This window comes from Dasypus novemcinctus, chromosome 17, assembly GCF_030445035.2.
Source record: "Dasypus novemcinctus isolate mDasNov1 chromosome 17, mDasNov1.1.hap2, whole genome shotgun sequence".
NCBI classification, from domain to species: Eukaryota; Metazoa; Chordata; class Mammalia; order Cingulata; family Dasypodidae; genus Dasypus; species Dasypus novemcinctus.
Window position 1 is genome coordinate 60,484,117 of NC_080689.1, and position 27,291 is coordinate 60,511,407.

General features: G+C 45.4%; 1 long non-coding RNA gene across 4 annotated transcripts; it reads right to left on the reverse strand.

Annotated features, from left to right (window-relative positions):
* Window positions 1-925: 925 nt before the first annotated feature.
* Window positions 926-26,584, reverse strand: LOC131273987 (uncharacterized). 4 transcript variants are annotated; one of them, XR_011646132.1, is made up of 6 exons: window positions 26,257-26,584; window positions 13,750-13,900; window positions 13,509-13,630; window positions 10,990-11,100; window positions 3,477-5,343; window positions 926-2,182 (listed from the first exon to the last, which is right to left on the reverse strand). It is a non-coding gene; the product is annotated as an uncharacterized lncRNA (long non-coding RNA). The 4 variants fall into 4 exon arrangements; XR_011646133.1 differs by having other exon boundaries at window positions 926-2,196; XR_011646135.1 differs by lacking the exon at window positions 13,750-13,900 and having other exon boundaries at window positions 926-2,196; window positions 26,257-26,557.
* Window positions 26,585-27,291: the final 707 nt, after the last annotated feature.

Consider the following 27,291-nt stretch of genomic DNA (forward strand, 5'->3'; position numbering starts at 1 on the left):
CTCAAAGGAGGGGAGTTCTCCAGGCTTCCCAGGGAAGGGCAGACCAGAAAGCATTTCATAAGGAGAAATTCCCAGTTCCTTCCTAGGGGCAGTTTGGATTCTTAACAGACCTACAGGTAAACATTTAACCCATGGTAATTTGGTTTCTAAGACCAACTTAGAGAGATGTTTTCTTAAGGTTTGGTTCATTCTTTCCACTTTCCCTGAGGATGGTGGGTGCAGGGTATATGGAAATTCCATGTGACACCTAGACCCTGCATAATATTTTGCAACACTCTGGATGTAAAGTGACTACCATTGTTTGAATCTATGTTTTCTACTAACCCATATCCAGGAATGCTTTCTTCAAGGATAATTTTTGAAGTCCCTGATGCTGTAGGTGAATCATGAGGGTATGCTTCTACTCACCCTGTCAGGTGATCCACAATTACCAGAACATACTTTAGTCGACCTACATGGGCCAATTGAGTATAATCAACCTGAATGCTCTGGAATGGTCTGAGACCAGGCTCTCTACCCCCTGGCACTTGCTTCCTTAAGACTTTCTGATTAACTTTCTGACAGATTAGGCATGGTTCACTTATTTGTGTCGCTATAGTAGAAAGGCCCATACACCCAAAATGCTTGAGGATGAGGTCATACATGCCCTCTACTCACCAGTGACTAACTTGGTGTAAAACTGCTAGTAATTCCCTCATTATTTGCTTATTCAACAAGTGCTGGTTGTCTGGGAGGAGCCACTTCTCTTGGTTATCTAAGGTTGCCCCAGTTGTTCTAGTTCTTTTACTTCCTTTTCAGAGAAGACAACGATTCCAATTTCTTTGGGGATTGTTGGAGATTTGGACCTGAAGTGTATCAGGAATGAAAGAAAGAGAAATAGGAGAGTGAATGAAAGAGAAAGAAAGAAAGAACAAGAGAGCTGCGATCAGGGGGTCTGCGAGTAGAGACTCATCAGACAACTTTATTGTTTACAAGGAGCTCTCTATATACCCCAATCTACATGACAACAAGCAGGAACATGTAGACCAGTAACATGCAGTTAACTGTCAGAATTACCCATAGTCTAAGGAATTTTTAAAAATCTCAACTGAAGGTACAAAGTCTATGTTTTCTATTCACTACAAAAGGTATGTTCTCATCTTTTCTTTCAGCCTTTAACTGCTTCATCCCATTTGCCGGGAACTCTTAATTACTGCATTCCTGAGAGTGCAAGCATAGCCATGGAGACAGCACTAGCATGGAGACAGCACGTTTCTCCTTGTGAGGCCACTGTGCCTCAGTTTCCAACATCTCCCCTTTTTGTTTTAGTCGAGGTGACTGTGCCTGTCTTAGGTTGCCCTCCTCTGAGAGTCTTACGCATCATTGACTACCAGCCAAGCTCTTCGACTAGGGGAAGTGATTGAAGTGCTTTTGCTAGAACCAGATTATTCGCATGTCTCTTGGCTATTATGCTTTGCAATGTTCTTCAAAAGCAGTGTCCAGCACAGGCAAGAATCATGAGCAACAGAACAAATATGATTAAACCTATTCCTAAAGCTGACAGGAAATGCTGTGATTTCCACCAAGTAACTGGGTTAAATTTTGTAATATGTGAATCATCTGAGAAAATATCCTTGATATTGGCTACATGAATTTGATTTTGAGACATTTCTAATATTTTTCTTTGTAATTCAATTATTTCCTGAGAGATATTTCTTTTCTGGCCTAGCAAATGATTAATCTTTTTTTCTATATCAGATGAATTACAGGCAAGAGGAGTAATACAAAAGTGGCTTTCATTCCAATCACATTTCAATCCCCTTAACAAGTTTCAATTATACAATTTATCTCCAATATGCAAAACAGCTATTTCTAAATCATTAACCCGATTATTAAACTGTTCATCAATGTGTTCTTGGCTATGCCACAAATCACTAGCATTTTTATGCCAATCGTGCACGTATTATTGAGTCTGAACAGTCTCATGCAAAGCGTCAGCAGCAGTTGCAGCAGCTCTGATGATTCCAATTAGTCCCTTTATACTAATTATTAGGAGTCCAATAAATCTTTTTGTCCATTTCATGATTTCTTGCGCCATGTGTAGCAATAGCTGACTTTCACGTGATGACTGCCATATTCGGTTCATTTGCATGGGAATCCATATACCTCGTTGTCTTCTGGCTATTGTGACGGTGTCTCAATCCTGCAACACACTTTCTGACAGATAAGTATACAAGGCACCATTTTTATAAAACAAGGCACTATCTTTTATAGTTATTTTTCCAATAATGAATATGAAAGGATCCCTGACACATGCTTTCAATGGATAGATTTGATTTAATTGTAGATATTAACCTGTTTGACTGTAATTATCAATCCATTCATAAGCAGGGGCAATTCCAAGAAATACTTTCCACAAGTTTTTATGTATATTAAGACTATAGGTGTCATTAATTCAAGGGGTTGGTAACCATTTTCCTTTACATTTCCAAACAGTAAAATTGTTAGTATATACCACTTGTTCACCCAAGAATAGAGATTCTGAAAGAGGATATTGCAAATGTCTAACTTGTTGACCCTTGTTAAGTCCATACCATATAAATCTACCATTATATTCTTTGGGGGTCTCCATAGAAGCACTTTCCCTCACTATTCAATAGGAATCATTAAAAATGACAGATCCTCTTCCTATATGGCATTCCTGCCATCCCTGTTTTCAGGATTTTCGAGTGGACAATAATCATTTTGCTTTTCAGTTACTGAAGAATTATATGAAGGAAACAAAGTTATGAATAATTTTGTACCATTATTTGTCATGGTAACCATAGTCCAATTTTTTGTTGGAATGCAAGGGCGACTTTTTCCAATATATAATGGTGTATGATCAAAAGGAAGGATAAGATTATATATTTCCTCCCTTCTTCATCAGGTTTTAAGGGTAGTCTGTCATCTATAGGCCCAGGAAACACATGCGTTTCATTCACAAATATAGGAAATGATGGGTCTCTCCATGTTTCTCCGTGGTCAGGATGTACAACAAAGGGCTTACAGTTTGATTGTCTACCTAACAAATATTAGTGGTAGAAAGAACGGGGACCTCAAATCCTTCTCCTTTTACCCATGAGACTGTAAGGGAACTTCCAGAGAATTTGGTTCCTCTGGGGAGATAAGTCACAGAGGATCAGGCTGTGCCAGTGTCCACTAGAAATGTAATTTTTTTATGACATGGGCCCACCGTTAGATGTACTAAAGGCTCCCAGTGGGCTTTAGAAGTGAGGAGCCTCAGACCCCCCGAATGCTCAAAATTCATGAGGGGAATTACCGGACTCTCTTTCATTAAACTCTGGCAATCCCTTTTGAAATGACCCATCCTCCCAGTCAGAGCACCCTGCAGAGCCTTGCATTCTCCTTGTCCCCTTATCTAAATAAGACCAAGTTGCTACTTTATCTTGCCTCTGCCTATTCCCTCCCTGACCCATCTCCAGTCTTTTTCTTACCATTTGATCGACTTTGCTAATCACCACCTTTGCTTTCTGTTTCTGCTTTTCCTTCTCTCTTCTTACAAACACTTTCTGGGATTCTCTCAATAACTCTTCCAATGGCTTATCCATCCATCCTTCTTTTTTCTGAATCTTCTTCTGAATGTCAGGCCAAGAACCTTTTACATAGCTGACTTTTAACATTCCCTGAGCCACAGGATCTTCAGGGTCCATCCTTGAATATTTCCTCACTTGGTCCCTCAATCGTTGCAGGTAAGCAGAGGGCATTTCATCCTTCTCCTGGGCTACTTCAAAGGCCTTCTTCAAGTTTTGAGATTTGGGTATGGCCAATTTGATCCCCTGTATAATGAGGTCTCTAAAATCCTTCATTTGTGTTCTGTCACCCAGGTCATTATGATCCCAATTAGGGTCTGTGTTTGGGAACTTCTGTTCTCTTGCCATCACCCCCTGTCCAGGTGGATGCTGCCTTTCCCACTCCTTCATAGCTGCCCTCCACACCATTCCTCTTTCTTCTCCCGTAAAGAGGATATTCAGTATGGACATAAGTTCAGGCCAGGTGTATAATCTAGGACCCAGGAATTGATCTACTTGTTCAGCCAGCCCCACTGGATCTTCCATTAGAGATTTCATCTCCTCCTTGAAGTTCCTTACTTCAGTACTTGTCACTGGGGCATTGACATAGCCAATCTCCCCTGGCCCCATTGGGACTTCTCTCAGCAGATACAACGGCTGAATGGAGTTTTGTTTTTTCACTCTCTTCTCCTCAGATGCTCTGGCGAATGGAAAACTGTGTATATCTTTCTTACACTCTTCCAGTTCTTTCCTCAGCTGTTGGTGGGTTGTAACCGGTAAGGCTGCTGACCCTGCTTGATTCTCCAGTTCCCAAGGGTTTAGAATGGGTTCTATTGGGCCCTCCATGTCTAATGACCCTTTTCCTGGGAGGGGAGGGGGAACATGTGGAGGAGGGAGATTAGACAGGGGGTCCCAGGCTTTAGTTTCTACAGCTTTTGTTTCTGCAGCCTTAGTTTCTGCAGCCTTAGTTTCTGCAAGCTTAGTCTTGGAGCCTGGATTTTCAGCTTTCATAGGATAGAAAGTGGCCCCCTTTCCCTTTAACCAGCACATGGCATAGTCAGACTCTTCTTTGGAGAAGGGTATTTTTCCATTAACATACAGTACAAGGTCAGCACAAAGCCAATCCTCATCTGACCCATATTTTGGCCAGAATACACCAGGCAGTAAAATACTTTCCTTGGTCCAGATACAACAGCAGTATTGAATCATTTTCTTCTTGTCTTTTCCCTTGGTCCAATCACTATCGGTCCAATGCCTTAACATCCTCCCTAGTGGAGTATCTGGAGGAATGTCTCTGGGGGATCCTGCACATACCCCCTTCTGCTTTTTCCCAGTTGACCGACTCCCTCTATTTCCCATTCTGAATCTTGTCCAGGTCTCTTTCTTTTGAATCTTTTGCTTTGTCCGTCTCTGGCCCTTTCCCTCAAGGGAGAAGGGAAATGCGAATCGGGACTCTGCACTCACTTCCCACCGTATGTCACAATTCTCAGGCACACACAGTGAACCTCAGACTCATTAGAAGTCCCATCCACCAAGGTAATATTTAATAGCCTTTCTTGTTACCTTGGTCCATGCATGGAGTCACCTGGCCAACGAGAGGAAGATTTTCCCTTCCCTTTTTCTGGTCCACAATTGGCAGATCTAAGCGTCTGTTCTTGGGCCACTTGGCTGCAAGAAGTGGGGCCCCTGCCGGTGGAGTCCAAGACCACTTAAACAGTGGGGCGTGCCTTCTCGTCGTCCACTCCAGGGGTCTGCTCTCTGAAGGCTCAGAATCCCAGATGAGCCCCCAAACCTGTTGGAAAAAAATCTTCTTCTGGAAGAAAATAAGGCTCACCCAATTGTGGAGAAGAAAAGAATTTATTCTCAATCTTGCAAGAAGGGGCGCAAAACCAGAAAATGTGGCTGGCGCACCAAGCAAACAAAAATGCCACAATTTATAGCCCTAAGCCTAGCACGCAAGCCCTTCCTCTGTTTCTCCAGATTGGATACTTCAGAAGTGACAGCCTATCCGAGAAGATCTAACTTGCCCGTGCAAAGTTTGTGATTCACCGCTTCCGTCATCACATTCCAACCATTTTAGTTTTTACCTGCTCCTCTTTGCCAAATAACGAATGGAATTTAGTGCTGAATTGGTATTGACTTAGGTCTTTCTTGGGCATTTTTTGACTGCCTATAGCACTGGCTTCAGCTGATTTCCTTTCTTCCTGCTTAACATGGGAGTGGGAGACTGAGGCAGTAGGCTGCCAGGTTACATTAAAAAATATTTTCTTCCTTTATGTGAAAACTAATCTAATCTTTGTTTCTTACATTACGGAATGACTACAAGCCAAGGCCAGCAGGAAGTAGTTACAGAAAAGAGAGCATCGCCCTTCATCACCTCTTTAAGACAAAAGTATAAACCCTTTAAGGGTAAAATAAAATTAATAGATGGATCTGGAGCCACAGGAAATGCAGGTAAATGCCAGTGGCCCCCAGGATATGGGTGGGAGACTGTTTATCTCTTTGTAGATAAAACTAAGTTGTGCCTGAGGGACAGTGAGAAGTGCAGCCCTGCCCTTGATAATCATGGCAACCACTCCAGTCCTGGGAAACAATTTAGCAATGCAAACTCTATATACATACCAGTCAGTCCAGAGAGATTCTCAAAATAGGGATGCCGAATCTTAAAGAAAATTAAACTTTGCTTCAAGTGGAAATAAAATATAGCCTGTGCTTGAATTCAAAATTATCTAATTCTGTATCCAACTATGCCTAGAAATTCAATTAAGTAAGATAGGCCCTTTAGACTTTGAATGTTCAGAAAGGATGTGTATTCAAAGTTGCATCCAGAGGGAATTTGGGCTATATGTTAATTCAAAACCTTTATGCTAACTCAAAACCTATCTGGTACTCAGGCAAACACTTAACAAAGAAAGTCATTTTTTTTTCCCATAAAATCACCATGTGACTCCCCACCCTGTGCAAAAGGAACTTGAAAATCTTGTTGCAGCTCGGGTTGCAGTCCTGAGTCCTGTTGGCCTTACTGAAATATTTTTCCTTCCCAAGATCATTCCAGAGTCCTGGCCTTTCTATATGCAAATAATTGAATCTCTCTCCACTTCTACAACAGTAAATGAAAAAAAAAAAAAAAAAAGAAAGCAATGACTAAACTATCAGGAATTCAAATCCAGCAACATACTAAGAGAATAATATACCATAACCAAAGAGGTTGCTACTCAAGAAACGCAAGGACAATTCATCATTAGGAAACTATTAATGTGATCAATATGTTCACAGAGTAAGGGATAATGATGAGTATTTTGATAGACATTGAAAAACCACTTGTACAATTCAACATTCAATCCTAATTTTAAAAATACACTCTTGTTGATTTGGAACTGAAGGGAATTTTCTTTACTTTATAAGGGGTAATTATCCAAAACCAACAACAAGCAATAAACAATAGTGCAAAACCAGAAACAGTCACATTAGTGGAAGGAAGGAGACAGGAAGGTCTGCTATCACTCCTTCCAGGCAACACTGTTCTGGAAGCTTTAACAATGCAACAACAAAAGGAAAAGGAAAAGGTCTAAATTCTGGAACAGAACATGGTTATTATTATTGGCATAGAATTTCATTTACACAGAAAACTCAATGCAATTATCTAGAAACAAATAGGAGAATGAATAAGAATTATGATGTCTATATTGGTTAAAGTGGCTGCATATGAGATAGACAAAATTCAATGCCATTCCCTAGTATCCTAATATCTTATTAGAAAATATCATGAACTTCCTGTTAAAAGGGCTAGATTAAATATGTACATTCGTAGCTGCTTCCTCCCAGAAACAATTATAATGACAGTAAAGGAATAAAGAAGAGAATAGCCCATAAGGAAGTAGACAATGGAAGAGGAATTAACAGAAGACAAGAAATGGCAACAAAAGTTTGGAGGCTAGCAATGGGTAAATGAATGGTAAGTGATTTAGCAGTAATGGGGGGAGTGAGTAAAAAGTGGGACAATCCATGCTATAGAACACTGGCAAGCTCACAACTCACAAGTATTCATTACCTCTAAAGGCAGGGTAGGCTGAAAACAGGAAAACTGTTTATAAGAGTTTTATGGAGACCATTGAGACATACCCATCCACTCCTCTACCTCCCGTAACCAGGCATTAGCCCCTTACAGAAGAGAAAGGAGGTTTATACCAGGAGAGGTTTGCACAGCCAGGCTGAAAGCAGAGGGATTCAGGAGACATCTCTATACCAAATGGTAAAATGCTGTGTCTCCTTACCCCACTAGGCCAGTAGAAGACTGGCAGCTGAGCTTCTATCTTTCTAGCAAAAGACTGGAGGACTCCTTTGTGATGAAACTGACAGACTTCAGAAAAAGGAGCAATAAAGAAAAACATGTAGGAATGTTCCAGCCAGCCACCTGTGGCCCTTCAGTGAAATTCAGCAGTCACCAAGACCTGGCCAAAAACAGAGCTAGAAATTTTTGAAAAAGCCAGAGGGGCTTGCCCCAGGTGATAACAAAACATAAAGATATAACAATGAAAACAGTGTGGCTCCAATAAAGGAAAAGTGAGCTCAGTGAAATGCAGTCAAGAATCCAGAAACAAGCTCATACATTTCACATTAGATAGAGTTGGTGTTGGAGAAAAACAGTGCTCACTGGGACACGGAGACTGATATGACCACAGGCAGAAAATTTACTGAGGAGCTCTCCCATCAGAAGGGGTCTGAAGAACAGACTTGAGCCCCAAAACCACCATGGTGGGGGTCTGAAGAGAGACTTCAGCCCACTCCTGGAAGGGGGGGGAATTGAATTTTTGAATTGATACGGAACTTTCCTAGGTGGGGAAATGATGGTCAGTGGGAGAGGGTTGAGGGACCCAGTGAGGTGCAGGGGCGAATGGGGAGCCCTAGAGGTGAAAAATTTCCCTTGTATGGCTAGAGGGTAGTGGGATAGGGATTTAGGCTTTCTTGGAAAGATGGAGCACTGGCTGTTTCTTAGATCTGTAGGGAGTAAAGGGTTTCTTTATCTCCCTTTGACATGCAGGCACTGAAGGTTTTCATCTCCCTCTGATATGCACACAGCCAAGATCTCTGTCTCCCTTACTCCTGCCTCTACCTGGTTTCTTTGTTTAAACTGCAGGGAAGTACAATATCCTTAGACATATAGGCTTATGAGGGAGGGGGTAGCCTTTCCCCAGTGCATATGATGGTAACTGAGCTACAGCTTGTTAATTACTGCAAAACATTAACACTTGGCTTACCAATTGAGTGAAGAACAGGTTATGATTTAATATTTGAGCAAAAGTAGATGACTATCTCACAATAGTCTCAAAAACAAATTCCAGGTGATTAACCATATAAAGGTAAAAATAAACAAATATAGGTACTAGAATATAGCAAAGTGTTATTTCAATCCTGGCACAGAAGAAGAGTTTCTAAGATTGATTAAAAAAAAATCGAAGAAGCCATAAAGTAAAAGATTGATAAACATGAGTACCATAGAATTAAGTTTCTGTTCAAGAAAAGGTATCATCAAAGACAAAATTAGCACTTCTGGTTATGGTGGAATAATTCAACTAGCCCTTTTGCTGCAAGCAATGAGGGAACTGGACAAAATACATGAAATAATTGTTTTTAGATATTGAACAGGCAGAGCAAAACTGAGACAAGGAAGCCTTCCAACCCCCTGTGTTTCTTCCTGGAGGCTCTTTCTGGATGAGGTCATGCAAGAAGGGGCTTTTCAAATGGGGCATGACAGTCTCACTGAGCTGAGGGGAGGTCCAAGTGGGATGGGAGCTTCAGGAGACTGAAAGCAGAGGAAGTTTACGGAGGAGGAATGCTGCAGAGGCTTGTCTCCAGAATTCTGCATAGTGTTCCCTGTGCATGCACACAATGGCTATAAGAGATAAACAAGCAAAAGCCAAGGGGAGGAGCTAGAATCTGGAAGTGTATGGAAGCTGCAAGACAAAGGAGAGGGCATCTTCAAAAGATCAGAAAGTCAAGCAACCTGAGAATTGTCAGCCAGCCAGAGTGCTGCTGACCCCGGGAGGAAGCAAGTCTTCTAACCTCTGATACTAGAACTAGTTAGAAGTTCAAAATGCTGATGCATCTGCTTCCTCACAAGCCTTTTACCTAGACAAGGTGAGAATGTCACCTTAGTTCAACCCCAGTTTTTATCCCACTCAGAAATCTGCCTTAAGCAATGGAAACAAGGAACTGATTTAGGGAGAGCATAGCCAATTTTCCTGAGAGTGTATTCAAGACTGTTGTGTTTGGAACAAAGAATGATCCTTCTTTAATCAGAATAAAGTATCATGTCCTAACAGAGATGTGCAATGTCTGCATCAACAATAATGAAATGGAAACAAGAAAAATTCCATTTTCAGTAAGGACCCAAATGTTTTTCCATGTCTTTTTAATAAAGAAATATGGAACCAAAAAAATTAACAAGCCAAGGGCTTTCATTCATTCAAGTGTTTACTGAGGACCTGCTGTGTGACAGCCTGTGCTGGTTGTGGAGGTGGACACTGAGGAGCACACCAGGGCACACCATTGGTCCCCCTGCTTATGTTGGGTCAATGTCTTGAAGTGGGATCAGAACCAGTATCTAGGTTCTCAGCTTCTTCTCAAGACAGAATTCAAGGACAAGCCACAGATTAATCAGGCAAGCAAAGAATTTAATGGGGTTGAGGAAAGAGAAGGAAAGTATACCTGCAGGGATGCAGGCAAGGGGCGGAAATGCAAAGTTCTACCATGGGGTCCGTGATTTATGGGGGTACAGGACTCCAGGTGTGCCCTGATTGGCATACTTGAGACACAGCAGGGGAACTCTACTAGGTGATCCGATTCCCTTAATGGGTTAGGGGCTGGGTTAGGGGATGCTGGTGGGGGGTGATTGGCTTCTGGCTGCTGTCCACGAGCTCTGCAGGCTGTGCTGACTGCCGGTGATCGGCCTCTGGTCACTGTCAATGAAGCAAGAGGTAACCTGAAAGTGGGTGGGGTGGGGGTGCTGCCCCCCTTCCCTGTCCCTCTTTCCGCCATGTGATGAGGTTGCCTCCTGATCACAGAGCCGCTGGGTGTGTGCTGTGTGCTGTAAGCTGCAGGGTGTGTGCTTGTTAGCTGCCCCTTCCTAATTTGCCCCTGTGCTCAGCACATTCATGCTAGCCAGCAGGCCAGTGCCTCAGTTTCTCTTGCCAGGTTTATTAGGTTTTTCTACCCTTCCTCCTTAGGTCCCTATCTATCCTGCCTCCAAAGGGTTAAACAACAGTTCAAGGCAGGACACCCAGGAGGCCAAGTGGAAGCCCCAGAGAGCAAGCAGAGGCCAGAGGCTCCCAGGCAGTACGGAGGAGGCCCAGAGCTGGCCGCCAGGAGGGACCCCCCCCCCCCCGCTGTGCTCTGCACTCAGGCCACATCGTGACCCATGGATTTCTTGCAGACCCACTGGTAGGTGGCATCACAGTATATGTCATTCCACATCTGCTGAGTATGGACACAGTCCTCCATGGGCCTGTTCCTGTGCTGCCAGTTGTCCAGCTGCTCCTTGCTCAAAAACCTGGAAATAGAGGGACGTTATTCAGCTAGACATAGACAGTGGTCCTTGTCCCTGCTGTGGCACATGGAGCTAAACTGACGCGGCTCCTCAGTCCACTTGCAGCCCCAGAACAGGGACAGAGCTGTGATGCCTGCGGACCTGGGTCTTCTGAGGACATCCTGAGTCACTGATGATCCAAGGATGGGGAGGGTGTCTGTGAGGTGGCAAGTTGGGGAGAAGAGAGGGGAGGGGTCTTTCCTTTCAACTTCCACCCCAGAACTCGCACTTCCCTGCAGAGCTGGACCCCTCCCTACACCTTCCCTGGTGTGTCCAGGGTCGAAGCAGCAGCCAGGGCCCCTCGGGGAGGCCCAGCATCCCATCACATGACTTTCCCTACCTAGTCCCAGCCCTGGATACAAGGTGTGCTGTCCTGGGACAACATCTGGCCAGAGCTTCTCAGGATGCTTTACAAAGCAGCATGGTCTTTTTCACACCCACACAACAGTCTCAGGAGCACCCTGTGGCCTGGGCGGTCATGTCAACTGAAATGACCAGAGCTAGTGAGGTCTTTTGTTAATAACCTTGACACATCCTGACGCTGACCCCCACCAGATGGCCACCCTGGGCATCGATGGCCTTGGTGCTCCTCAAATCGAATGTGAGTGCCTGGCCTTCCTAGGAAGCCTGGGTCTCCTGCTCACGTGCCCTCCACAGCCATGGGATTGACTGACATTAAAATCGAGATTGATCTGTACCTGTGGACCAGGGGGTGTGTGGGGGGGTGCCGGTGCCACCCGGACACTGCACACCGGCCCTGTCTGCTCTCAGTGCAGAAATTCCCAGGCAAGCATGAACAGATAACAGCAGAAAACAGTGCTGGAATGCGGGACTCGGCGGTTTTGCACAGGAAGCTTTCAGACATGTTGTTTCCTCTAATCTTCTCAAAGTTGGGACAAAACTGAACTAACGAGATGAGCTGGGTGCTTCAGAAAGTGCAAAAGCTACTAGTGAACCCTATTCTCCTCTATCAGGAGAAACAATAGAAATTTATCAAGTTGCTGCAGAAAATCCAGGACTTGTCAACAAATCTTGTTACCCAGGTGGTAACAAGAAGACACTGGGGAAGTGGACTTGGCCCAGTGGATAGCGTATCTGCCTACCCCATGGGAGGTCTGTGGTTCAAAAACTAGGCCTCCATGACCCATGTGGAGCTGGTCTACGCACAGTGCTGATGTGCGCAAGGAGTGCCGTGGCTCACAGGGGTGCCCCACGAGGGGAGCCCCACGCGCAAGGAGTGCGCCCTATAAGGAGAGCCGCCCAGCACGAAAGTGCAGCCTGCCCAGGAATGGCACGGCACACACAGAAAGTTGATGCAGCAAGATGACACAACAAAAAGAAACAAAAAAACAAAAACAACAACAAGAAATCACAGCAAATGGACACAGAGAATGGACAACTGGGGTGGGGGGAGAGAGAAATAAATAAAATAAAAAATAAATCTTCAAAAAAAAAAAGATACTGAGTAAACCTTCAGAAATTGTTCAATGAAGGAATGGAGCAGCATTTGAGAAATATGTAACATCTATTTAGGAATGAAAATAAACTAATCTGAAGCAACTTAATCCAGAATAGTTCTTTTAAATTGTGGTGGATAGAGGTTTAAAATGGCAACTTGTAGTAATATCAATGGAAAAGCTATATGTTGCAGCTATACTACTGAAATAAACTTTCAAATGATTGCAGATAAACATAATACAGGGTGTTTCTTTTTTTTCACAGCACTCTGCGACATAGGCTACAGTCTAGTTATTATATTCAGAATTCACAAAATGACCTGAAAATAAAAACTACTTCTAAAAATTATGTAATTCAAGGGTAACATTGTTATCATAAACCTTCTATAATAGTGTAACTATTGCTTAATATCCTACTAATGAAACATTCAACTTCATTTTAAAAAATCAAGATTCTGGAAGTGGCTGTGGCTCAATCAGTTGAGCTTCCATCTACCATATGGGAGGCCCTGGGTTCATGTCTCAGGGACTCCTTGTGAAGGCAGCCTCGCCCGCACATCACCGAGAGCCACTGGCCTGCAAGTGCTACGTAGAGCCGACTCAGCAAGGTGACACAGCAAAAAGGGAGACAAGTAGAAACACAGAAAAGCATGCAGCAAATGGACATAGAGAGCACACAACAAGCAAGCCTCAAGGATGCGGTGGGATAAATTCAAAAATGAGTAGAGAGAAACAGAAGAATGCACAGCAAATAGACACAGAGAGCAGACGGCAAGCAAGCCTCAAGGGGGGGGGGATAAAAAAAAATCAAGATTGATGACAGGAGAGGAAGCCCAAAGGGACCTGAGGGGCTGAGGGAAAAGCATGCTCCCTCATGCTCTCAGAGTGCCGCCCCGCCACCCGCCTCTGACATACCCTGCTGCTGACATCTGTCGACCTCCGGGAATCTCCCTCAGTCACTGAGGACAGTGGGGTTTGTTGTCCAGGTTTCCGCCTCCAGTGCAAGATGCTCAGACGAATTCAGTATTTGTTACCACCTGACAGGAGACATGAAGGTTATGGGCTGTGCCCTCCCCTAGAGGAGGAAGGTCAAAGCACCAAAGTCCCTTGTCACTCACCAACCCTGTCAGAACCACCCCAAGCCCCCAGCTCTGACCTGCTCTTCCTCAGAGGTCACCGATGCCAGGTGAGCTCCTTGGGACACACAGAACTGCTCAGCCTCCTCCAAGACTTCTTGACATCAGAAAAGTAATGCAAGCTCCCCCTGAAGAACTTCCAGCCTTGAAGGAGCAGCCAGAGAAGCTGAGCTGCAGCAGAGGTGGGAGGAGAGACAACCAGGGCTGATGGCGGATGTCCCAGAGCTGGCCTCCCTGAACCCGCCAGCGGCTGGCCACTGAGGCCCACGCCCTTGAGGCTCGGTTCCCCAAGGGCAAGTGCTGCTGAGACCATGCCCCTGTCCCACTACCCAATTCCCCAGGGAGCTGCAGCTCAAGACTCCTGGCTCAGTACTCCTGGGACACTCAGCTCTGCTACCCAGAAAAACTCTCTGCTGAGACATGTGCTTTCTGACCATGTCACTTTATTTCCCATCTCATTACTGCCACCATGCAGTCTCCATCTCAATTCCCACCATCTCTCGAGGACGTTGTCCATCCATCCAGAGTCTCCCTTACTTCCTTGACTTGATCTCCATCCACTCTGGCTGCCCACACCCAGGACTGTCCCAGGACTTCCTCATCACCTGCTCTACCTGCCCTCACAGGTGTCACACACTAAGAGCTCATCCTGTCACCAGGAGCTCCAAGTCTCAGCTCTTTCCTCACTCCATGTCACCACATCCTGCTCTTTAGTATCATCTCTACCGCAGCTATTGAAATGGAGCCACAACACTCATTTCTTCATTCATATCTTCAACATTCATACATTCATTGTTCAACATTCCTCAGCTTCTGTGAGCCAGGGACTGTTATAAAAAGACCAATAAGACACGATTCATGCCCTCGAGGAATTTACAGTCTTGTGAAATGAGACAGATGTAAGAAGGGGATGGAAGATGCACTAATTAAATGCCACGTGCAGGTTAGAATAGAGGCATGAAAGGGGGTGTCATCTCTGTCACCTGGGCTGGGGGGGGCTTAGCAAGGGAATCTAGGATGAGATGTTCCTTGAGATGAGTCATAAAAAAAAACTGAGGGGGTGGGGAATGGGAAATTAATACTCAGTTGTTAGAGAGTTCCCATTTGGGGCCAAGGAAAACTTCTAGCCAGAAAAGATGATGATGGTAGCACAATATTGTGAATGTACATACTGAAAGAGTTAAAATTGGAGCTTTTATGTTATGTATATGTTATCACAGTAAAAAATTTTTAAGGAAACAGAACTGTAAAATACAAAGTGTGAAGCCTACTCTAAACTATGGACTATAGTTAATCATATGATTATAATAATGTTGGTTCATCAATTGTAACAAATGACCCACTAAGGGAAAACATTAATCATGGGCAAAGCTCTCTACCTTCTGCAGGATTTTTCTCTAAGCCTACAACTACTGTAACATTTTTTAAAAATTTTTAATCAGAAAAACACTTAAAAAAAAAAACTGAAGAAGAGTTTGCCAGGGGATCATTTCCAAGAAAAGCCTTCCAGACAGGGGAAATGGCAGGTGCAAAGGCAGGCAGGCACAAAAGGGCATGGCACGAGCTGATCTGTGCAAAACCTGGGGTGTGGCCAGCATTCAAGGGGTGGGAGAGGAGCGTGGTTGGCTTCCAGCACTACATCTTATGCCTGTAAGAAGGAATTTGGATTTTTCCCTGTGAGCAATGGGAGGCCCTAAAGGGTTTTATGGATGGTGCAGATTTGCACTGTAAATATTTCAGCATGGTGCAATGTGCAGGTTCAACAAAAAAAAGACCATCCTGCTTGGGCCAGAAACATCCATCAGAACCCAACTGCAAAGATCTCAGGGAGAGACAGACCATGGGGACCAAGCGTTCTCAAAGTGTGTTCCCTGGACGAGCAGCATGGCACCTCCTGGGAACTTGGTAGAAATGCCCCTTCTCAGGCCCAGCGCAGACCTGCTTTTTCAGAAATTGTATCTGAACAGTCTGAGGTTTAACAAAGCCACATGTGATTCTTATGCTCTCTGACGCCTCAGAACCAGTCGTCCAAACCAGGGCTGGCTAAATTATAGCCCATCAGCAGCCTCTTTTTATAAATAGTGTCACTGGAGCAACCACACCGATTCATTTACACGTTCTCTTCGGCTGCTTCAGCAGTGCAAGACGACAGTGCTGAGGAGCTATGACAGAGACTGTGGCCCACATGTCTCAATTTTACTATTTGGCCCCTTAAGGAATAGTTAAAGTAATGATACTCCACCCTGACTGTCCATGTTTTAAGACTCCCTGGTGCTCAGGCTGCATCCCAACCAAAAGAAATCAGATTTCTGTACATGAGTCCCAGGCATGTACTTGGGTGACTCCAATGCGCAGCCAGGATGGAGCACCTCTCAGTCCATACTAAAGCAGGAGGGCAGCAGTGGGGCTCGAGGAGAGGCAGGAAGGAGGAAAGACTTCCAGGCACTGGTCCGCATGGCCAGTGATTCCTTAGACTTGACTGGAAACAGAGGCAAAGAGCAGGGGCTCAGCACTGCCTGCCAAGTCCTCAATTGTCAGCCCCCATCTCTCCAGCAGCTTCTCCCAACCATCCCTTCTCTCCCCCAGCTCCCTACAGGCATCCTCCTCCTTAGCAAGTGACCTCCTATGCCACCCAGAAACAGATGTGGTTAACAGCAGCTCTCGCAGTCTCGTGTTCCCACATCTGCACAGTAGGGTGCTCACCAAATTCCACACCTGCTCCCTTCCCAGCCTCAGAGATTCAAGTACCATCCCAACCCTCTTCAAGGCCAGTCACTCATCGTGCATTTCACTCTCCTCCCTCTCTCCTCCCCTATCTTCAAATTCCACCTCTTTGCTGTTTCCTTTCTGTAAACCCCAGGTGAAGCCTGTCTGAATCTGGAGACACTCTCTCAAGTTTACCAAAATAGTAGTGGGGGTTTGGGGGAGGGTTCACTTGGAAGTCATGCAAATTTTCATGGCAATACAGATGCTTGTTTTCTCATCTTGCAATTTTTCCATATTTTCCACACTGTTTATAATAGAAACATGTTTTAATGGAGAAATAGATGATGTGAATTGTTTTTTACTCTTCCCCTCATCTCTCCTTCCCTCTCAGATACGTTCCTTGACAGACTCATGTACCTGATTAATTCATGCCCAATAACCATGATCTGCTTCCACCGAAACTTCATTTATGACTTTTGAATTGCCCAGCGTCAGTGGATGCTTTTCATTTCTTATTTTACATGGCCTCTCTGGCATGTGCCAGAACTGACCACTCCCGTCTTAAATTCTCTCCTCTTTTGGCTTTCCCACATGCACATCTCCCAATTCCCCTGTGCTCAGTTGGTTCACACACATCTTTCCCTTCTTGCATCCTGAAGGTTGATTCCTGGCCCCATTCTCAGCCCTCTTCTGCATTTTGCCTCATGCAAACCCCACCACTCCCACTGCTGCAATGAGAACCCACATACCCGGGGCACCCAAGCCTGTGTCTGCAGCCCTGGCCTTTCTCCTCAACTCCAGACAGCCTGCAGGCGATGTCCACTTGGATGTCCCCCAAAGCACCACAGCCAGCATGTACAAATCTTGCTGCGAGGAGGAATTCCTCCTTAATTCCTCAGTTGGGGACCCTCCACGGCCACCCAAGTCAGAATCTCAGGGTTCTCCTTAAAACCCTTCAGTGCCCCCACATTTTCTGGAGGATAAAGGCCAAGCTCACTCACAGGCCTTCCATTCTAGCATGTGTCTCTCCAGTCCTGCGCACCCCTCTAGCCCAGTGTTTTTCAAATTGTAATCACCGACCCATTAGTGTGTCATAAAATTGGTTTATCAGTTTTGACAAGCTTTGCTCCTTTTTTTAAAGAATAGAATATAAAATGTCAGAGTGAGTTCATGCAGTAAAGATTTTACTTTTTGAAACTTGCATAGATAGATTACATAGATGATTAGATAGATAGATGACAGATAAGTAGATTTCCTTCCCCCCTTCCACAAAAGGTTCCTTCTCACCTTTCTTGTTGCATCCGCCCTCTCAGTTCCCAGTACTTGTTTCTAACTTAATACCTCTGTCACCAATCCATATGACTTTGCTTACAGGTCTGTCTCCATCTTGCATCTTGTAACCTTCTCAAGAGCAGGCATCATGTCTTATTCATCTTTAACCCCTGACACATGGGAGATGTTCATGAAAGTTTTCTCAGATATATGCTCGAATGCTGCCTACTAGCTTAAGTGCGTGACCTGTGTTGATTCATTTGATCCTCCCTGTGAAGCAAATCCTATTGCCCCATTTTGCAAGTGATACTCAGAAAAGGTAAGCAACTTGTACTAGTTCACATCATTTGTGATAGCTGGAAGTCACAAACAGGTTGTCTACTCCCACAAGCACACTCTGCCATTACCACACACCTCATCACAAAGATCCGGTTTGCCAAAGGAGAAATTTTGTGGAGAGATTATTAGCCACCTGAGAGCAAGGACATAGCTTCTCAGGTCTTCTGTGCTACTGCCGGGGCACAGAGGAGGTGTGTTTATTGGATTTGTTCTCTCTCCACCACCCTTGCCCTTTCCCAGATGGGACTCATGCTTGAGGCTAAAGAGGCTAACTTCCCAGCAACTCTGCCCTCTCCAGGGTGGACTCTCCCTACCACTTACTTTGGTTCCTTTGTAGGTGATCCTGTGAAGCACAGGCTGCACAGAGGGTCTCCGGGCTGTTCTGCTGCTCCTGGATTTTCACATGTAGCCTGTTGATATTACTCACATTAACTTGTAGCCTGTGGATCTCAGCCTGTGCCTCCTGCAGTCCGTTCTCTCACATGTGGGTCTGGGAATTTAAGGCAGCACCCTTCATTCCTTGTTTTAGGGTTTCTAACTCTCCCCTGGCATTTTCCAACTCTGCTCTTACTCCTGGGAGCTCAGCTTCTGTCTGCTCCATACCGCCCTTTGCCATTTGGGTCTGGGCAATGGCAGTTTCCAAATCTCTTTTTAACAACTGAATCACTTCACCAGCCCTGTCCAACCGACCTCTTAATAACTGGATCTCAAAAATTGTGTTGTGTACACTGCCTTTTATAAAGGGCTGGGTCTGGGAATTGAAAGCACTTGCATTTCCCAGACCTCCTCAGAGCCTCTGGATCTCGTATTTGGGCCCTTCCAAACTGCTGCTTAACACCTGGTGTTGGGTCCTTAAAACACTGCCACTCCCCAGATTGCCTTTCTAAAGGTAGGTCTGAACACTGGCATTTTGTAAACTCATATTTGTGTAGTGTAAACCTGCCTTTAACACATGAATTTCAGTGGTGGCATTTTCTAGGCCTTGGCGTAACATGTGGAGTGCAAAGCTGGTGTTTTCTGAACTGCTTTGCAAGAAATCTTGGGTCTGGGAATTCAATGGGTTTGCCTCTTCCAGAGCTTTCTGTAGTCCCTGGATCTCAGCATCAGCCCCCTCCAAGGAATTCCTTAACATCTGGGTCTAGATATTGCAGGTGCCAGCATCCTCTACAACTCCTTTGACCATCTGGATGTCAGCACTGGTTTTTTCCAGGTGGCCGCTGAGCATCTGGATCTGGGAACAGACATTGTCCACCTTGTACTTCAGCATCTGCATCTCCACAGCCCAGGTGCTAGAATGCTCTTTACACAGCTGGAGAGCTTCCTGTACATCAGCCACCCTGGCAAAACGGTAGGAATCTTCAGGGGAGGAAATGCAGAGGTCAGCCAAAGAGGCCCATTTCATAGGGAAGCATATAGATCTACCAGCATGTTCTAAAGATTTCCGTGGAGAGATGCCTACACCACGGCCTGTGGCCTTCTTGACCCTGGACCAAACAATAGCCAAAGACCTAATTAGCCATCACACATGAACTAAAGGGCCCAAAGGATAGAAATTCTTGTTTACTGTAAACTAGCTACACCCCCACACACTAGGAGTCATGCAGATGAGATTGGATTCTTCTGCCATTGTAAATGAACTTAAAAATAACTCATTATATAATTTAGAGCTGTTGAAGTTTAATTCCACACAAATTTCACCATTAGAAGAGTCATTGAGAAAAACATATGAATAAGGCCCATGTTTAGTCCTGAGCTATATTTGTACACCAACCATTGAGCCTCTTGATTCATCATCGTTACTCCTTGAAACCATGTAGACACAAACATAAATTTTCTGATTACGAATTCCAGGGGGAAAAAAAACCACAGGAACAAAATAGGTGCTCCTGTCAGAAGGCCCCTGTTCAATCCACAGTGCTATGATGGGGGGGTGCCACACCTTCAGGTCACCCGGGGCCTCTGAGCTGAAATTGCCTCTGAAAGGGCTGGGCACCCCTACAGAAAACAGAGGACAAGAGTCCCTTCAGAGCAATTTGGGGATATGAGAGCCCTGAGTGAGAGATCTTGGCCACCAGGGCCGTTCAAGGAAACTGCAGCCCTTTCCTCTGCAGGGTCTTTCCCAGCAAGCCCACCTGCCCCTGCCCCTGGTCTTGCCATCACCCTTGGCTCTCCTCATGAGCAAGGACTCAATTTCACACATCCATGGTCACCGCCTGGTTCCTTCCTACCCTCAGGATCCATGCCCTATTCCTCAAGCCCTGGCTAGGGGATGTGTGAGACCACCTGGCCTTTGGAGGTGTGAGAACAGAACAGGAAGTCAGGGTTGATCTTCAACAAAGAAGCAAAGGCAATTCAGTGGAGAAAACATAATCCTTTCAAGAGATGGCCCTGGAACAATTGAATAGTAATATCCAAACAAATAAAAATGAACTTTAGGGAAGCAGACTTCGCCCAACAGATAGGGTGACCACCTACCACATGGGAGGTCCTCGTCAAACCCCGGGCCTCCTTGACCTGTGTCGAGCTGGCACATGCGCAGTGCTCATGGGCACAAGGAGTGCCGTGCCATGTAGAGGAGCACCAAGCTCAAGGAGTGTGCCCTGTAAGGAGAGCCACCCAGCATGAAAGAAAGTGCAGCCTGCCCTGGAGTGGCACTGCAACAAGGAGAGCTGACAGAAGAAGATGACACAAGAAAAAGAAACTCAGATTCCCGGTGCAGCTGTTAAGGATGGAATCAATCACAGAAGAACACGCAGCAACTGGACACAGAGATAAAAAAACTGCGGCAGGGGGGTGGGGGTGGAATAAATAAATAAATTAAATTAATCTTTTAAAAAATTAACTTCAATCCACACCTCACACCTTTACACAAACACTAACTCAAAATGAAACATTGACCTAAACTTTAAAATTTCTGGAAGAAAATGGGAGAATATCTTCATGACCTCGGGTAAGGCAAGCAGACTGAGAGAAGATATTTGCAAATCACACATTTGAGAAAGGACTTGTGTCTAGAATGCATAAAGAACTCTCAATATTCAACAAGATGACACACTCATTTTTTATTTAGACAAGAGTTTGAATGGATAAATTTTTTTTCAGTGACGTATTTAAGTATACGAAGTAAAATGCTCAAAATCATTAGTAATTAGAGAAATGCAAACTAAAACCACTATGAGATATCACTCCTACCTACTTATTAGCCAGGCTGAAATGAAAAAGACACATCATCCCAAGTGTTGAAAAGAATGTGAAGAAGAAACTCTCATCTCCGTGGGTGGGACTACAAATCCTACAAACATTTTGCAACTTGACAGTTTCTTAAAAAGTTAAACATGCACATACCCTATGACCCAGCCATTCTACTCCTAGGCGTTTACCCATGATAAAATAAAGATTATTCAATAAAAGGACTTATAGATGAATGTTCACAGCACCTTTATTTGAAATAAAAAACTGGAAACAATCCAAATTCTGTCAACAGCTAAGTGGGTAAGTCGTGGCGTAGCCATTAAATGGATCACTGATCAGCAATAAAAAGGAATGAACTACTGTGCATGCCACGGCATGGGTGAAACTCAGGATAGTTATGCTGAGTGAAGAAGCCAGAGAAGAAAAAAAAGAGTATGTCCAGTCAATCCCTTATATGTCTATAAGGAGAAAATGTGAACTAATCCACAGAGACAGAAAGTTGAGCCGTAGTTGCCTGGGGAGGAGGGAAAACTGAGCAGAGGGATTACAAAGGGTTACAAACTATGGTGCAGGTAGGGCAGGTGGTGAATGTGTTCAGCATCTTGATTGTGGTGATGGTTTCATGGGTGTACACATATCAAAACATATTAGACTGTGCACTTTATGTGCAGTTTGAGATGCACATTATACTTATAGCTACATTAAAAAGAAAAAGATTATGCCTTCCTCTAAAGAGGCCAGACCCACTGAGGGGCCTGGGGATGGCAGGGGAGAGGGTTGTCCTGGGTTCTGGGCCTCCCGACACTGGCTCCCTTCCTGCCCTCCCTCCCTTCCACCGTGGCTACTCACTGTCTGGTTCCACAGGTGGTGGCCAGGTGATGTCTCCCAGGTGGGACTGAAACTTCTGGAATGAGGGATCTGCCTGTGTCTGTAGAACTGAAAGACCCCACTCCTGGGTCAACACCACCTCTCAGCCTGGGGCTTGGGGGACACGGTGCACACACCCCCTAGCGGTTGGATTCCAGAAGGAGGGAGTTGGCTCCAAGCCCCTTTCAGGGTCTTCCCTCACAGGCTTTGGCTCTCCTTATGGGGCGCACTCCTTCCTCATGGGGCTCCCCTATGCAGGGACATCCTGAATGGCAGGGCACTCCTTGCGTGCATCTGGACTGCACGTGGGCCAGCTCCACATGGGTCAAGGAGGCCCAAGGTTTGAACTACGGACCTCCCATGTGGTAGACGGACGCCCTATCCAGTGGGTCAAGTCCGCTTCCCTTTTCTAAGTTTTGACTTTGGTAATACTGACACACACCACACAAAATATGTTGTACAGGAAAATATTAACTTCAAATATGTATTTACTCCATGAAGGTAATCTCATGCCATAATGAAAACCTCTATGAAACCATCCTGGAATGACCACACAAATGGTATCAGTACATATTAATGAAAATAGTGATAGGTAAGATATAGTGAACCTTACATATGTTCTACACTTCTCACACATAACTTATTAATCTGCTCATTAATCATGAAATACTGATTTACCAGAAACTAATCTCCACATTAGAAGTGAGACTGAAGAATAGAAAAGTTGAATCACTTGCCCAAAGTCTCACAGCTAGTGAGGAGAAAGCAGGCTCTGAAGCCAGGCAGTCTGGCTCCCCTAAACCATTACACCAAACCACCTGCCTCAAGCTACTGGACGCAAGGTTGGTTTTGCAGCATTATTAGACCTGCATTACATGGAGATCTAACCCATTACTACGGAAACCAGCAACAGAAACTTTTTCATTATGCTTTTACTACAAAACCTGCTGCTGGTAAATTATTGCAACTTTCATTCACGTGAAGATAGAATTGGCATAAGACAGCTCCTTTCTTTGCTGATAGGGCAGTGGTCACCAGGTGCAGCCTGTGCAAGCCTGGGCACCTCCTCTCCCTCACACGCCTCTATTCATACTCCTCTCCCCTTCACCCTTGCCAGTGAGCCAAGGCCACCAGGTCTGCCCCTGGCTCAACCTGGAAAATAAGCAGCAAATAGAGGCCCCAGCGTGTTTTAGGCTTGCCATCAGGGTGATTGAAATGAAGCCACTAATTTGAGAGAATTCACAGACCCCTCAGTAGACATATTCTCAGAACCAGAAAGGGGCTGAGAGCTGCTGCCCAATCTGATGGTGCTGCAGGAGGGTAGCATGTGCTCGTGGAGAGGGACACTATTAAAAAATGACCCTGTGAAACTAATCCTTACATCTGACAAGGAAATGACATGTACCGTGCTTGGAAAAAGCATGGTCTTGGAATCAGGAATGGTTGTGCTTCCCTTAGGAAGTGTGTCTTTTGTGTTTTCATCTTCTGGAACATGGTACATTTTGTGTCTCCCTTCATAGCTATTATCACAGTGTATAATTAGAGGATCATTAGAGAGATTTCCTGATGAATGTCTGAAGTGCTATCTGAAGAGACAGTCTGTTTTCTGCCCTATTAAGTGCCATTAGGATCTCTGTCTGCTTCACTGTACTTCTCACAGAACTTGGCACAGTAGGCCCTCACCAAATGTCTGTTGAATAAGTGAGTGCATGAGTCAATGAATAAATAAAACATGAACAACGGACTGGTCAATTTCCTTTTTTGTGTGCGCTGCTACAAAATTTACAGTTGAATGATTCCTGTATAACATAACAAGTGAAGAGGATCTTATCCTTGTGTTTTTGTATTAGCCTCCTTCTTAATACCATTTTGTGTCTGTACACTTAATTTCCTTCTTTCTTTTGCATCTTCTTAGTCTGCCTTGCTATATTTTATGAATCCCTATAGACTGCCTTAAAGCCCTTTAGAACAAAGTGATAAATAGATGTTTGCCAAGGTCTTACATATATATTTAAAGTCTTCACAATAAAACCTCTGCCAAACATTTGATCATCTGTGAGCTCTTAAGAAGAGTTGAGGGGAAGCGGACTTGATCCAGGGGTTAGGGCTTCTGCCTAACACATGGGAGGTCCCGGTTGAAACCTTGGGTCTCTTTGATCCGTGTGGAGCTGGCCATGTGCAGTACTGATGCGTGCAAGGAGGGCCCTGCCACGCAGGGGTGTCCTCCATGTAGGGAAGCCCCACGTGCAAGGAGTGGGCCTTGTAAGGAGAGCCTCCCAGTGCAAAAGAAAGTGCAGCCTGCCCAAGAATGGCGGCACACACATGGAGAGCTGACACAAGAAGATGATGCAAGAAAAAGAAACACAGATTCCCAGTGCTGCTGCTAAGGATAGAAGCAGTCACAGAAGAACACACAGGGAATGGCAGAGAGAGCAGAAAACTGGGGGCAGGGGAGGTGAGAAGGGGGAAAAAAGAAATGAAAAATAAAATCTTAAAAAAAAAAATAGTTGAGGTTTGGTAGGTCCAGCACTATGCTAATTCTTAGAGCAAATTTGCTCCAAGCCTAGAAACTACATGTGGTGTGTCATTTCAGTCACTTGTGTGTATTGTGTATGTGACAAGCCCTTTTATAGGAGATCTAGGCAACCTAGTATCTAAGAACCAACATAGAGTTATGGATTTTGGGCCAAAAAGGATCTCACTTTAGAGGATTCCCAAATATATGGACATCCTAATAGACAGTTTGCTTTCACTTGTGCCCTATTTGGAGGGGGAATGGAGACTGGGGGCAGTGAGGCGGGCTGGGCAAGATCCTGGTCTGGCATTGAGAAGAGTCTGCTCACATTATAAAAAAGAAGGCAGGGCATCATGAAGTAAAACTATTAACAAATAACTTAAACCCCTTTTTAAAATCTCTACTATAAATTATTTACGTGCTAGTGGGAGGAGATACTTTCAAGTCTGAAATTCTACAATTACTTTCTTTAGCCATATCACTTCAAATCTTGACCAAGTACTTTCCCTTAAAATAATTTCAAAATCCCATAATGAGAACACCTCACGCTGCACAAGTTAAACATTTCATATCCTCCAACCTGAGAAGAGCTGAGTGCACCCCCAGTGCATTTGCTTTTGTTCAGAGGCCAGACCAGCGCTCCTTAGTGGTTAGTCAGGAGACACAGAACGTCCATTTATGAAACTGATGTTTGGTTTCTATTATTTATTAGGCTCATTTGAGTCAGTTAAATCTTAGACGACAAACTGGAAGAGGAGGGAGGAGTGGGTGTAAAGAAACACATGACCAATAGTCATATGTTGTAGATAAATGACAGTTTTGGGAAGAATTGGATAGGGTGTGGGCTGGAGTTTTTTCTTTTTTAGGGGATGGAGATTAGGATCCAGAAGAAAAAAGGCAAGACAATAGGCCAGACCAGAGCACCTGCTCAGCACCCTAAAGCTGCCTGCCCTTCCCATCCCCCTCCTGCCCCACCCCCAACACCAGGTACTGAGGTCTGGATATGAAAACCAGCAGACCTGGACCCGGACTCCCCGCTGCCTCCCTGGATGGAGGAGGGGAGGGAGGCAGGGAAAGCAAGGAAAGGAGATGGAAGCTGAGATGAACAGACTGTCAAGACCTCCTCAGGGACTGTGAGGTTTTTTGTTTCCCTCCAAAGTGGTTGAGTTGCACAAAAATCCAAATCCACTGAATGGTCACCTGCCAGCTCCCTTTATCAAAATGCTGGTGGCTGCAGACCTCGCGCTTGCTCACCAGCAGCTGCAACCGCTCTGCGGTGCCCGCTGGGCCCCAAGGGAGCGCGCCCAGGGTGGAGGCCAAGCAGGAAGGCAGGGACCCAGAGGAAAGCCCCACCAGGCAGACGTCGTTCTCCAGACAAACCGGCCCACGGCCCCCCATGCGCAGACCAGCGCCTGGCAGCCCCGATTTCTGAAAAGCCTCCAATGTTACATGAGCAGAAATCAGTAGGTGTGAAATACATACTCTTTCGCTGGGAAGAAATGTAGTACGGATGCGAACAAAATCAGAGAGGGCACTCCTCTGTCTGGACCCAGCAGCTCTGGGAAGGGGAGGGATGCCGGAAGGCTCGGGAATTCCATGAAAATTAACAAAACCAAGGCAAGCCTAAGGGTCTTACCTCCTGCGCGGCATCGCAGCCATCTCTGGTCTTCGCTGTAGGATTCTCCTCTAAGTCAGCTGAATAAATCCACCCAGCTAACCTGCAGGACAATATTTCCTACCCCTCCTGCAGTCCCGCGCTGGTCAGAGCGGCCGAAAGGGTTTCTCTACCCACATGTGCCTGAAATCCCCCAGACATGCACTGCTTCTTCGGGTCAGTGGGGATCACAGTCAACAGAGGCTGCTGCTCCTTGACAAAGTTTTCCTGCCAGCGCCTCCCTTACAGCGCTGCCATCAGAACTAAATCCATCTCCCACCCCGGGCTGCGAGGAAACGCGCTCCTCCCCGTGCGCGCTGACGACAGCCCGCGCCCCGGCGCCCGCACAGCCCCCTCTAGCGGCCGCGGGGCGGGCGCCGGGAGGGCGGGGGCTGCAGTGCCCGCCCCGCGCTGCCGCAGTCCCGGGCCCCCGCGGGCAGCTCCCCTGCTCTCACGCCCACCTTCACCCACTAGGGAGCCCTCACAGCAGCCCAGAGCTAATAGCAGTAACTTACCAGGGGGAAATCTGAATCCTCCCTGGGTGAAAAATGAAGCCTCACTTAGAAGGGTTTTGTCCAGGAAGTAGGTACATCCTGGGCTTAGAAGTAACGCTGTTAGTGATTTTAATAGGAACTACTGGACAATTTAATTTCAAAGCCAAGATTACCCCTATACTAATTCTGATTCCATTTTCAACTAGGACAAAAATCTTTGTCTTGCTGAGCCCTCTGGGGTTATGGGACTTGTCCAGCTCCCTAAATTCTAGTTACTAACTCGCCTCACCCCTTCATCCTCGCTGACCTCCCTCTCCTCAGGAAAAGGGGTGTAGTGAGGAGGAAACTGGATGCGGAGCCAGGACACCTGGTTGCAGTCTGAGTCCTGCCATTAATTCGCTGCGTGACCTTGATAAAGCCAGGACCTCTCTGGGTCTCATCTTCAACCGGAAAATGACAGTGTACCTAAAAAGGCAGCTTCGGCGTCTAATACTTGCTGGCAGTGTTTCTCAAGAGTGCCCTC